Source organism: Diabrotica undecimpunctata, chromosome 5 (genome assembly GCF_040954645.1).
Source record: "Diabrotica undecimpunctata isolate CICGRU chromosome 5, icDiaUnde3, whole genome shotgun sequence".
Lineage (NCBI taxonomy): Eukaryota > Metazoa > Arthropoda > Insecta > Coleoptera > Chrysomelidae > Diabrotica > Diabrotica undecimpunctata.
Window position 1 is genome coordinate 14294643 of NC_092807.1, and position 13077 is coordinate 14307719.

General features: G+C 33.0%; 1 long non-coding RNA gene across 1 annotated transcript; it reads right to left on the reverse strand.

Moving 5' to 3' along the window:
• Positions 1-3518: 3518 nt before the first annotated feature.
• Positions 3519-5683, reverse strand: LOC140440530 (uncharacterized). The gene is made up of 2 exons (XR_011950862.1): positions 5477-5683; positions 3519-3823 (listed from the first exon to the last, which is right to left on the reverse strand). It is a non-coding gene; the product is annotated as an uncharacterized lncRNA (long non-coding RNA).
• Between the last annotated feature and the right edge of the window lie 7394 nt (positions 5684-13077).

Here is a 13077-nt window from a genome sequence, read left to right on the forward strand (position 1 = left end):
ATCTTGGTTAAAGAACCTCAGAATCTGGTTGAATGCAACATCTGTGCAGCTTTTCCGCGCTGCTGCAGATAAGATAAAGATTGCCATGATGATCGCCAACCTTCGTAATGGATAGGCACATCAAGAAGAATGTTATATTAATCACATCTACATAAAAAACAGGATAATTATGTTGAAATTACTTTTGTAAAACAAATCAGTCAATAATAGATCTTTTGCAACACTCAAAATAAACTTTAAATTATATTTTTTTAAATTTACTGACTGATTATTTACTGACATGTCAAATTATGTTGTATTATATGTTTAAATTTTTGTATCTTACGATTATGTATTATAATATTGTTTTTCATGTTAATGTCTTGCAAACTATTTTAATCTCAACATTTAGTAAATGCTTTTTACGAATAGAATGTCATAAAACTAATTTTAATATATTTTAGTTGTCTTGATAAAGAAACTAAACAGTTTCGAAAGCTCGACTATTAATGAAAGAGTCTACATATACCTAATGTTACTGTTTTAACCACTAAAGGTCGTGGCATATTATCGTGCACGTTGCGTTTCCAGCACATAGCGTTTTCGAAAAATATAATTTAAATGGTTTTAAATATGAACAACGCACACTGTCCGGAACATTGCGTTTCAGACACTTAACGTTTCCGTTCAGTATATTCGAAAACAATATTTTACTGATGCCGACGGCTGCGTAACGAGTCGTAACCGGTTTGTAAGGATAATGTTAATTAGATACCCGTCGTTTTCCCCTTGTTGTTTATTTAGGTCTGTGTTTGATTTTGATACAGAGTATTTAAAAATAGTATATTACTTTATGAGGCGGAGAAGCATGACTTTTCTTGACGCGCCCGATATTACGCGCCGAACGAAGTGAGGCGCGTAATAGAGGGCAAGTCAAGAAAAGTCGCTTCTTTGCCGAATAAAGTATACTATTTTTTCTTCAAACGTAGCAATTTTCAACCATAAATAGTACAATTCATACGCTATTTTTACTCGAAATTAACTGTGACAACTATCAAAGTCGTCTAGATGTTAGAAATTAAAATAATTAAGTCGTCGGTGGGATTTGCGTCTCCTTGGTTACAGTTGTTTGACAGTTGTTTGACAGTTGTTTGCAATTATTAAAGACAGCTTATTGTTGTTGCAACCTCAAGCGCAAATTTAGTGCGAAAATGGAAAACCTAAATGAAATTGAGTCCGCGGCTAATGATGCAGTAGCACGTTTGGGGCCCTCCAAGTCCGGAATAAAGTATCGGTTAGCGTACAAGCACTTCCAAGAGTGGTGCGATACAAGAGGAGTACGGCAAGTTACCGAAGACGTTTTACTGGCATATTTTAATATAATGGAAAATGAAAATAAATGGAAATCTTCTACAATGTGGTCACGATACTCTATGATAAAATCCGAGTTAGTTATTAGAAAAAATGTGGATATAAGCAAATTTTTAAAGTTACGTGCCTTTCTGAAAAAAACAAGCGAAGGATATACTGCAAAGAAGTCTAAAGTTTTCACTAAAGACGAGTTTGATAAATTTTTGTTTGAAGCGCCAGATAAGTTGTATTTAGGATTAAAGGTAAAAAAAATTATATTGCAAAGCATGCAGTATACTCTACTAAATTATAAAAATATTTCAGATTGTTTTGTTAATTGGGGTTACCGGCGCCTGTCGATGCGACGAAATGGTAAAAATAAAGACTGTGGACATTGAGGATAAAGAAAATGTAATAATTATCAAAATCCCAGACAGTAAAACACGACAAATTAGATCTTTTACGATAATTGGTCAAAACTACATTAAACTGTATAAAAAGTATGCATCACTGCGGCCTGAAAATTTCACAGAAAACCGATTTTTTATCAAGTACCAAAATGGAAAGTGTTACCGAAGCGTCATGGGAATACATTCGATCAGCGCAGTAGCCCAAAAAGTAGCTAGTTATTTAAATTTAAACGATGCAAGCGCATACACGGGTCACTCTTTACGACGAACTTCAGCAACACTTTTAATTGATGGAGGCGGAAATCTAGAATGCCTCAAACGACATGGGGGTTGGAAATCAAGCACGGTTGCCGAAGGATATATAGAGGATTCAATAAGAAATAAGAACGATAATGCTCAAAAAATTTTAAACCCTCATGATTCGCCAACAACGGGAATGATTGCTGAAAGTTGTTCTCGACCATCAGTATCATCAACAATTATATACCAATGCGTATCAAGAGTCGGGAACATTTTTGCACGGTTTCAATTTTGAAAATGCCTCATTAACTAATTGTACTTTTAATATTACTATAAATAAAAATGATGTTTAATTGTTGTTAATGACATTTGTATTGTTGCTTTGTAACATGGTCTAACTCGATGCATGTTTCATATTGTTGCCATGACAACATTTTTCCCTCCGCCGTAAAGAAATGGGAAAAAAAACTGCTGCCGGCGGAGACATCAAACTTTGACAGGATCAAGTTAGATAAGTAATGTCATCATTATTTGACGTTTGAAGAAAAAATAATTTTCGAGGCTATTTTGTCATTTATGCATGTGTTTTTATTGCTTTGTGACAATTAATCACGGCAGTGATAAACAATTAGGAATTTAATAATAATTAATAGGTTTAACAATTATTTTAGAATGAATAGGATTCAGTTTAAATATGTTTTAAATTTAATTTCATCTTCAGTTAAAAAACAAAATACTACATTTAACGAAGCCATACATATTAAACCAAAAAGTATTTTTAAAAAGAAGAGGTATCACTTCCGTACAAAAGTCCTAATTGTTTATCACTTTCGTGATTAATTGTCACAAAGCAATAAAAACACATGCATAAATGACAAAATAGCGTCGAAAATTATTTTTTTAAATACTCTGTATCAAAATCAAACAAATTCCTAAATAAACAACAAGGGTAGAACGACGGACATCTAATGCACATTATCCTTACCAACCGGTTACGACTCGTTACGTAGCCGTCGGCATCAGTAAAATATTGTTTTCGAATATACTGAACGGAAGCGTTAAGTGCCTGAAACGCTATGTTCCGGACAGTGTGAGTTGTTTATATTTAAAACCATTTAAATTATATTTTTCGGAAACTAAACGCTATGTGCTGGAAACGCAACGTGCACGATAATATGCCACGACCTTAAGCCTTTTTACCGCAACTTTGCGAATCTTAAGAAGTTTTACTTCACCCAGTCACAAACAACTTGCATACATATATATGTACTCGTATGTATATACGAAACAGTGTTTGCTTAAATACCTGCCTCTTTCTCTCCCAGCTTGCCCTCGATTTTTATCTGACTGACTCTGATGACTATCCAATAAAGACGAAACATGTCATCTGGCAGTCTGAACGAAGACAGAGTTTTAGAGACAAAAAAGATAGGCATTTATACTTTTTAGTGTATGCCGCACTCTATTAAGTGAATTAAATTTTTTTCTCCAAGATGTATATATTAGATGTAAATGAAAGGTAAAATAAAAAAATTAACATAAACTAATAGAAAAATTTTATTTACAAAAATGTATTACTTGTTTCAATAATATCTTTCATAATATGAGTAGTCTTGATGAGGTTCATAGTATCTTCTGTGACTGTGATGTCCGTGATAATTTCTTCGATTATAGCCATAGGTAGGATTATCAATATATGTCTCTTTGATGATGTATTTTCTATCGTGATGATGTCCATGATCATAGTCATCGTAGCCTACATGTCCGCCTCCGTAACTACCTGGTTGAGGTGTGGGTGTGGCAGCTGCTTGAAGTACCAAAAAGGCACACAACAAGATAACAATCTAAAATATAAGGTGAATATTAAAGACAAGAAAAAATGAACAAAAAAACAAAATGACTTAAACATTCATAGAAAGTAAAATAGATAATTACGTATTTAAAAATAAGTGACAATTACAAAAACAAATTTTCTATTTGCTATTTCAGTTCTCAGATGGAAGCCGTTTTCAAAATATAATTTTTTGTTTTTTAAAAACAGCTTCCGACCTAAAAGGCGAAATGCCAAATAAAGAAATTGAATAATCCAAAGAAGAAAACAGCAACAACTAACCGCCTATGTTTTAAAAAGTAGAATTTTCTTTGCCATGTTTTTTATTTTACACAAAACATTTTATTTTATACTTTTTGTTACTAAACATGTGCTATAACCAGACCCTGACCGGCTTGCCATTAGCATTTACAAAAAAAAATTAAGCTGAAAAATGTTTCTTTGCTGATGCTGATCCCAGCATACTTAGATCAGTTACTGAGGGTTTTTACCTCCGAATTCTTTATAACTGAATCGATTCATTTGAAATTTTGTGTGTTGGTAAGTAATTACTCAAGAAACAAAAGTTATATAGTGCCGATGTGCGCTTCCACCCTGGGGGTGTTAGCCACCCTTTTTCGAGGGTAGAAATTTTTTCACTCAAAATAACTACGCTATTCGATAGATGGACAAATTTCAAACCAAAAAATGTAGTGAACATTTTTTGCGCTAGATCAATACTATTTGAGTTATTCGCTGTTAAAAAGTGTCATTTTTCGTTAAAAAAAAAACATGTTTTTCAAAAGTTTTTTAAGAATAGCTCTGAAACTAAGAGTTTTATCAAAAAAAGTGTAACGACTAAAATTAAAGCTCATAAAAAAACAAAAAGATTGGCTTTTTAACGAATATTTTCAGTTCAATATCAACTGAGTTATGGCTGTTCAAAGAAGGTTTGTTTTTGTTTTTGTCTTTCAATACGAGTATTTAACGTTAAAAAACGGAAAACGGGTACATTTTCGACAAAAACTCATATAATATTTTTAAAAGTGCTTGAAAAGGCCTTTAAAATGAGTGGTAGTAAAAGTCCTTTGCACCAACTTTACGTGAGATACGATCAAAAAAACGATGGGTTTCTCAACTTTTCTTGTGAAAAAAAAAACGCAATAAAACTAACGTCATGTTCACTAGGATTGAAATAAATTGTTTTCCTTATATAATTTACTTTATTTTAGTGTTTTTTGTACGATCCAAAAGTTTAGCCACTTTAGAATAATCAGTTTTTGAAAAATGTATAATATATGTATATAACTAGGAATAATAATAATCCAATGACTAAGATGGCTAGGACACACACACATAGGATGCTAGAGGGTAGACTACCGAAAATACTACTGTCAAGTACAATAGGGGGACGTCAGAGAAGAGGTCGACCCAGAACAAGGTGGAAAATGGATGTAAATGATTTAAAACGGCTCAACGTCAAAAACTGAAGGATGTAATCAATGGACAAGAATGGATTGAGGAGAAGGTCAATCAAGCCATGAGACTAGTAGGCTTGACGCTCTAAATATTATTATTATTATTATTATATTGGGCATTCCCCTAAAAATGATTTGAAAATGAAAATGCATGTTCTAATTTTAGAACCGTGTTAAGAATAAAACCCTATTAAATGCGTGGTACTTACGGTTGCTAATAATACTTTAGACATTATATTCAATAACTTTGTCTGGTTCAACCAAAAAGGGAACTACCTACTCATCTGTAAAATTTCGCTTTTTATACAAAATTTAATCAACTTCCGAAGCTGGTTTGATTGGCTTGTCCCATAAAGTTCATTATTTTGTTTTTGTCCAAAATTATTAATCCGTAAATCTGATTCTTAACGTCGAAATATTTTTAGAAATTTGCTGGTATGTTATCTACATATCAACAAGACGTCTATCGATTACCTATCGATAAAATTTACATAAAGTTGAATGGATTGTAAATTGATTCAAGTTTATATTATTATGTAACTTTAAAAATAATTATTCAACGAATCCATTGCTATATAAAGCTGTTAGCTTATAATCTTGTTAATTTTGCTAATTGAATGTTTTGTGAATTAGATTTAAACAATTGCGAATTACAAAATTCGCGAAAAATATATTTTTTACCATGTTTTATCCCCTTTTTATAAACTAAAAGAAACCTTACGTAGGAAAATCATTTTTGCTACAATGGAAAAGTTCTAACGGATTTTGTAAGATGACTCAGATACTTCTACATTTTTCTGTTCTTTTCTAATTTTCTTTTTATTTACTTAACGACCTTCCTGGTTTTGTAGTTATTTTGTGTCTTGGCTTTAATTATTTCGGTAGGGTTATTTTGGACCGACGTGAATTTTTTATTATTTCTTATTACGTTCTGAAAATTCTCCGTTGATAGTTCTTACGAATCTTGGGGTGTCATTACTATATATTCGGCATCGTCTTCTTTACTCCTAGACCTACCTAATAATCAAAACGATCGAAATGCCAAATGGGAGAAAAAAACTTAAAATAATCTGCTATGCAGTCGACGCAATACTCGTCTCTCAAAGTGAAGATGATTTACAACGTATGCTGCACCAATTTAATATAACCGCCAGAAAATTTAACATGTCCCCCGTGTGGGATGCGGGCCACTTAAGTAGAATTCACCCACAGTATCTCCTGACTTGATCGTAAAAAGCGACTAACAGGAGCAGCATCCCGCTGTCCTCTTCCTTGAAATCCTGTCGATACCTAATCCTAAACGACCGAACCCCGATACCCATCTCCAACTCACCCCGCGTGAGGTTGGAGTCCTTTGTCCGTGTGTGAGTGGCGAGGACCGTCTGGGCGTGGAGGAAGCAGGGCATGCATATGTCGTGCAACCTATCAAACTGCGTTCAGAACGTCCAAACCAGACACGCACTCCTAAATATACCCCAGGAGAAAACCTGCCGCGAAATAAAACATCAAGTTGGGGAAGACTGGTCTCCTGAGTCCTGAAAGACAACCAGTCTAAAGGAAGAATACCTTAAACAAAAATTACCTGGTCCTCCAGGTTGGGGCTTGAGACGTCAGGTTGGTTCCCTGTGACTTGTAAAAACCGCATTTACCAAAAAGCCTAAAAGTTGCCTCGGAACTTCGGATTGATCAAACAGACAACGACAACGACAACAGCTATGGAAATAGACAATGAACATTGGCACTTGGAATGTACAGAGCATTAACGGAAATGTGGAAGAAGTCATCCAAGAAATTACCAAATTGGGCATGAACATAGTTATATTGACTGAAACAAAGAAGAAAGGATGTGGTACAGAGACATTGAAGAACCATGTACATATATATAGTGGGGTTGAGAAACATCAGCGAGCAAAAAGAGGTGTATCCGTAATGATACATAAAAAACATCAACGCAAAATAACAGACTTTGAAGCAGTAGATGAAAATATCATAAGAATCAACATGACAATTAACCAAAAACCTGTAACTATTCTTGGTATATATGCGATCTCTGATGATGAACCTTATGCTGTTAAAGACGAATTCTTTGAGAAAATCAATGATGAAATTACTAAAATTGGAAGTACTAGAGAAGTAATCATAGCAGGAGATCTGAATAGTAGAGTCGGGCAGAAGGTAAACAACAAAGTGGTAGGTCCGCATGGAGAAATAACCAAAAATGACGGTGAAAGATTAATTCAAATTTGCGAAGACCATCATCTAAAAATAACAAACGGATTGTTTAAACACAAGGAGATACACAAATATACATGGATCCAAGTAACCAGAAATTTAAAATCGATCATAGATTACGTGATTACAAAACAAAATACAACATTACACGTAATGGACACAAGAGTATATAGAGGAGTATCATGTGATTCGGATCACTTTATGGTAAAGTCCGAAATAGTTTTTCCGTTTAGATCCAAGAAAACAAAAGAACTACCTGAAGACACAGAAATTGTTAACACAACAAATTACAACCTGGACAGCTTACAACATGAAAGTTCGAGAACACTATATCAACGAAGACTAAATGAAAAATTAGTAGACATTTATTGTGTTGTTTGTTAAGGCTTTAGTGAAGTAAGTTTCTACTTCTACTGCTTGAGTTAAATTATCTATCATTTTACTATAGTCATTCAAGCCATATATAAAAATTGGAGGGGGTTTTGAGATTGGTGGATTTTTATTCGTATCATTTACGGATTTTTCCAGTGGAAGTGGCTGCAAACCCATTTGAGAGTGTAATTGGAGCTTCTTCTTCTCTTGAATCTTGACGTTTAAGCTTTTTTGACGTGACAACGTCTTAAATTAGGTTGTGGCTCGGAGTCATTCATGAAAAAGTGTAACGCCCGCTCACGTCTGTTACGATGAGTCACCGAACGAGAGAGAGGCCCGCCGGACCGGCGAATGCCTTGCGTCTCTCTCCCACTCAAACATGATCGGTCCGCTGGGCGGGCAGCACTAGAGAATTAGGCGCGTTGAATCGGTGCGTGCTTGTGTCTCTGTCTTTCTCGAGCGTTCTTGGCGTTCAAGACACATTACAGCAGAAACACTTCCTTTCATTTCATATTTCTCCTATCATCGTCCTATCCTCAACAAAATCACTCAAATAGAAATTAGTTAAGTTTAAGTTTACATGTACAATGTTTTAGTAAACAAAATATATTTCTATAGTTAAAATTTGTGCAATTCTTATTTTCATTCAATTCCTTGTTCCTATTGTGCAATTTAATAATATTCATATCAATAAATATTCTACCGAGAAAAAGACGTTGTCACGTAAAATCTTCGCCCGTAAAACCGACTTTACAGGCAACCGATTTTCTTTTTGATCTTATTGTTTGCCATTTCTGTTTATTATTTTGAGAGTCTTCATGTTCTTCATCTGACATCGAATCATATTCATTCTGTGTTTCTGGATTGTTTTTTAAGTTTAAGTTAGCTTGAGAGTTTGATGTAGAATGAGAAAAGTTGGTTTGCTGTGCAACTAGTGGCTGTACCTGATATTGTTGTTGATAATTATCATTTGATTGATTGTTAGTTGGTTTGAGCACAATGGTGGATCTTGAGTATTTATTTGACTTACTTGGTAATACGGATGTATTAGATTTGTAGGCTCCTTCATTACAGTTGGAAACTGCACTGTAGGGTACTGAAAATAATTTGATCCTGGTCCGTTCCCTGTTGGAAACATTTTCTCTTCACTTAGAGCTCACTTTTATTTCACATTGACTGGATAAATAAAAATTTATTTATTTACCAATAATCAATTTAAATATACCAAATTTCAAGAAGATTAATAATTAGTTAGCACAATTACAATTATCTTCAGAAAACCACAGAAAATTAATATTTTTCGGGGAGAATCCCAAAAGTCACATTAAGTTTGACAGTTATTTTGACAATTAGATAATATAATAAAATTGATCTATCAAACAGTGGAGGATCTAGAAATTAGTGTCAGGGGGGTCATGGGTCTTGAGGGTGATTTTGATACAGGATTTAGATTTTTGCACCTTTCAGTGGCTGATCCCCAAAAATTTTTTGTGGGGGGGAGGGGGGTATCAATTTGTAACAATATTCATTTATTCCTTATTGCTATACGAAGTGGAAACATGAACTCTCGGAATTACAAGTATGAGGCCTTTGAAATGTGTGTTTTTCGAAGAATGCTGAAGATTTCGTGGACAGAGCCCGTGACCAATAACGAGGTGCTGAGAAGAATGGCTGAGAGAGAACTCCTAAATATTGTAAACAATAGGAAAACGAGTTATCTAGGACATATTTATAGAGAAGAAAAATATAACTTATTACGACTCATAATAGAAGGGAAAGTAGAAGGAAAAAGAGGTCCAGGAAAGAAAAAATGCTCCTGGCTGAAGAATGTAAGAGACTGGACAGGCATGGACACACATTCGATACTAAGAACAGCTTAAGATAGAGAGCAATTTGCTGTAGTTATAGCCACCCTTCCATAATGAAGAAGAAACCTTAAGAATAAGTGTAAACAGCATTTTATTTAAATTAATTTTTTCTACAAAAAACATAATATAATTAAGGAATAGTTAATTACTATTTAAATGGGAATAAGCCACAATTAAAGGTTAAAATACGTTTATTGACGTTTTAATTTCCACTTCGGAAATCGTTCTCAAAATACAAACATTAGTAAATTAAACAAATTTTGTTTTTTGTTACTTAGTGAAAAATTCTTCTAATAATTTAATTTTATCTGACTCATCTATATTGACAATTCAGACATACATTATACATTTTAAAGTAGACGACTTTAAAATGATATTGCCAATATTGTTGAGTTGCGTTCCTGGGACGACTTTACTTATAAGATAGTTCATTCGATTACATGAAATCAACTTTAACTTGAGAATATCCGTCAGAAAAGATCATAACATGTAATTCGTCTTTAAAAAGACAAATACATGCCATGATGACAGTAAAATTCTCCTGTTAGTGATTCCATAGTAAATTATGAGGGAAAAACCAGGAAAAAACCTCATAATACTATCCCGATATGGTAAGTATTTGATCGTGCATTTAGTTTACCTTCAATAAACACCAAATTCCGATTTTATATGTTTGTTATTTAAAAAACATAAATGATGTATTCTCTATATGTTACTGACTTACCAATACTGGTATTTTCCTTTTAATAACTTCGTCTTTCAATATGGGTAACCAGATCCTACTACATTCTGCTGAGGAATTCGCGACACAATTGGTCTCATTTAGCATAATTAGAGCCGCTTCTTTGATTTTTCTCTTTTTACCATCCGTTTCTTTTAGGACTATATTGGAAACATTCCATTGAACCCTATGTTCATTATCCCATGCGTGTTTACATATTTGAGATTTATCAAATTCTCTATTTTTAATATAGGATTGATGTTCACTTATTCTAACATTTAATGGTCTTGATGTTTCACCTAAATAAAACTGATCGCATTCACAAGGTATTTTATAAATGCAATTCTTTGTCCTTTCTTGTTCATTGTTAGGTTTGGTTTTGGATAAAATAGATCTCAACGTGTTTGTTGTTTTGAATGTTGTTGAAATATTGAATTTATTTCCTATCCTTTTAAGCTTTTCCGATAATCCTTTTATGTATGGTATTGTTATTTTCCTCGTATTATTCCTTGTATATGCTGTAGGATCTCGTTCTAAGTTGTTTTGTTCTATTCGATCGATTGTTGAAAATTCCTTATTTATAAACGATAAAGGATAATCATTTTTAATAAAACAGATGTTAATAAATGTTTTTCCTCCAAGAATGAATTTTCGTTAGAACAAGTAATTTTGGCTCTATCGTATAAGGATTTAATAATTCCCTTTTTAATATTAATATTGTGATTTGATTTGAAATTTAAATATCTGTTGGTGTGTGTTGGTTTTCTAATTATGCTAAATGAGACCAATTGTGTCGCGAATTCCTCAGCAGAATGTAGTAGGATCTGGTTACCCATATTGAAAGACGAAGTTATTAAAAGGAAAATACCAGTATTGGTAAGTCAGTAACATATAGAGAATACATCATTTATGTTTTTTAAATAACAAACATATAAAATCGGAATTTGGTGTTTATTGAAGGTAAACTAAATGCACGATCAAATACTTACCATGTCGGGATAGTATTATGAGGTTTTTTCCTGGTTTTTCCCTCATAATTTACTATGGAATCACTAACAGGAGAATTTTACTGTCATCATGGCATGTATTTGTCTTTTTAAAGACGAATTACATGTTATGATCTTTTCTGACGGATATTCTCAAGTTAAAGTTGATTTCATGTAATCGAATGAACTATCTTATAAGTAAAGTCGTCCCAGGAACGCAACTCAACAATATTGGCAATATCATTTTAAAGTCGTCTACTTTAAAATGTATAATGTATGTCTGAATTGTCAATATAGATGAGTCAGATAAAATTAAATTATTAGAAGAATTTTTCACTAAGTAACAAAAAACAAAATTTGTTTAATTTACTAATGTTTGTATTTTGAGAACGATTTCCGAAGTGGAAATTAAAACGTCAATAAACGTATTTTAACCTTTAATTGTGGCTTATTCCCATTTAAATAGTAACTAATTTAAAATGCCACAAGAGAATAGCTTCAGAACAATATTAAGGAATAGTTATTTCTATAATTAGGCATATTAGGCTATAAGTGCACGAATCGTCAACAACAGCAGGCAACGAGTGGTAAATAAAAGTTCAGTGATTAAAAATACTATAAGAAAAGTAAATATTATATAATTTTATAAAAATGTATTCTTTTCGCCTATCCGATTTAGCAAATCTCTCTATGATTGCATCAACATCTAGAGAAATTTCAGGATGCACATTGATGAGTGCTAAACCAGTTAACAGAAGTTCTATTTCTAAGCCAAGTCTTTGGACGCTTAAGCGTAGAACGCTCTGTCTGACTGGCAGTGTAATTAATATTTGCAGAAATATTCTGATATTTGGACACATACCTATGAATATCGCAGTTTTCTAATACTTCTAAAATACAATCAAGAAGTTTTCCATTATTTTGCACGACTCTGTTCCACTTTTGAATCCACAGAGAAAACTCTTGTTCTACTGTGGAATATGCAGTAAGTAGTTGGTCCAATAATATCCTGGAAGGTGGAAGATAAGATATTATCTAAAAGGGGTGAATAAATAGATCTTCGGAAATATTCTTCGCAAGAGTTAGCAGGTTGGTTTTGACGACAGGTTTGACGAGAAACTATACGAGGCATCTTCAATTCAATGTCTAGTTGTTCAGCTATTTGTTTACTTCATAGTAAAGTTTGCTAAAAACAGATTCAGCATTTGATCTTTTATTTTGAAGAATGTATCTATGGCCTCAGTAGCCTACTTAAAATCTAATTTTGGTGACTGAAGAAGATGACTAAGTGATACAGTTGTACCTAAAACATCACTAAGACAAACTACTGTTTCACAGTTTCACAAATACCTTGGACAGCAGCCCCAAGTTCCTTTATTTGTATTCACTAACGTATCAGACAGAGCTAATGTAACAACAATATTCATTTTGATATTTATTATAGATAAATTATAAAATGTAGCACACAGTCTCAACAATTATAATACATATCCAAATTACAAACAACCAATTCGTAGACAAAACTGAAGATAAGAAATACCTAATAAAAAATAAAAATGTGCTGATTTCTTGCGAAAAGTCATGTCATGTACATGTACATTGAATGAGCAATAATGTGTGAACGGTAATTC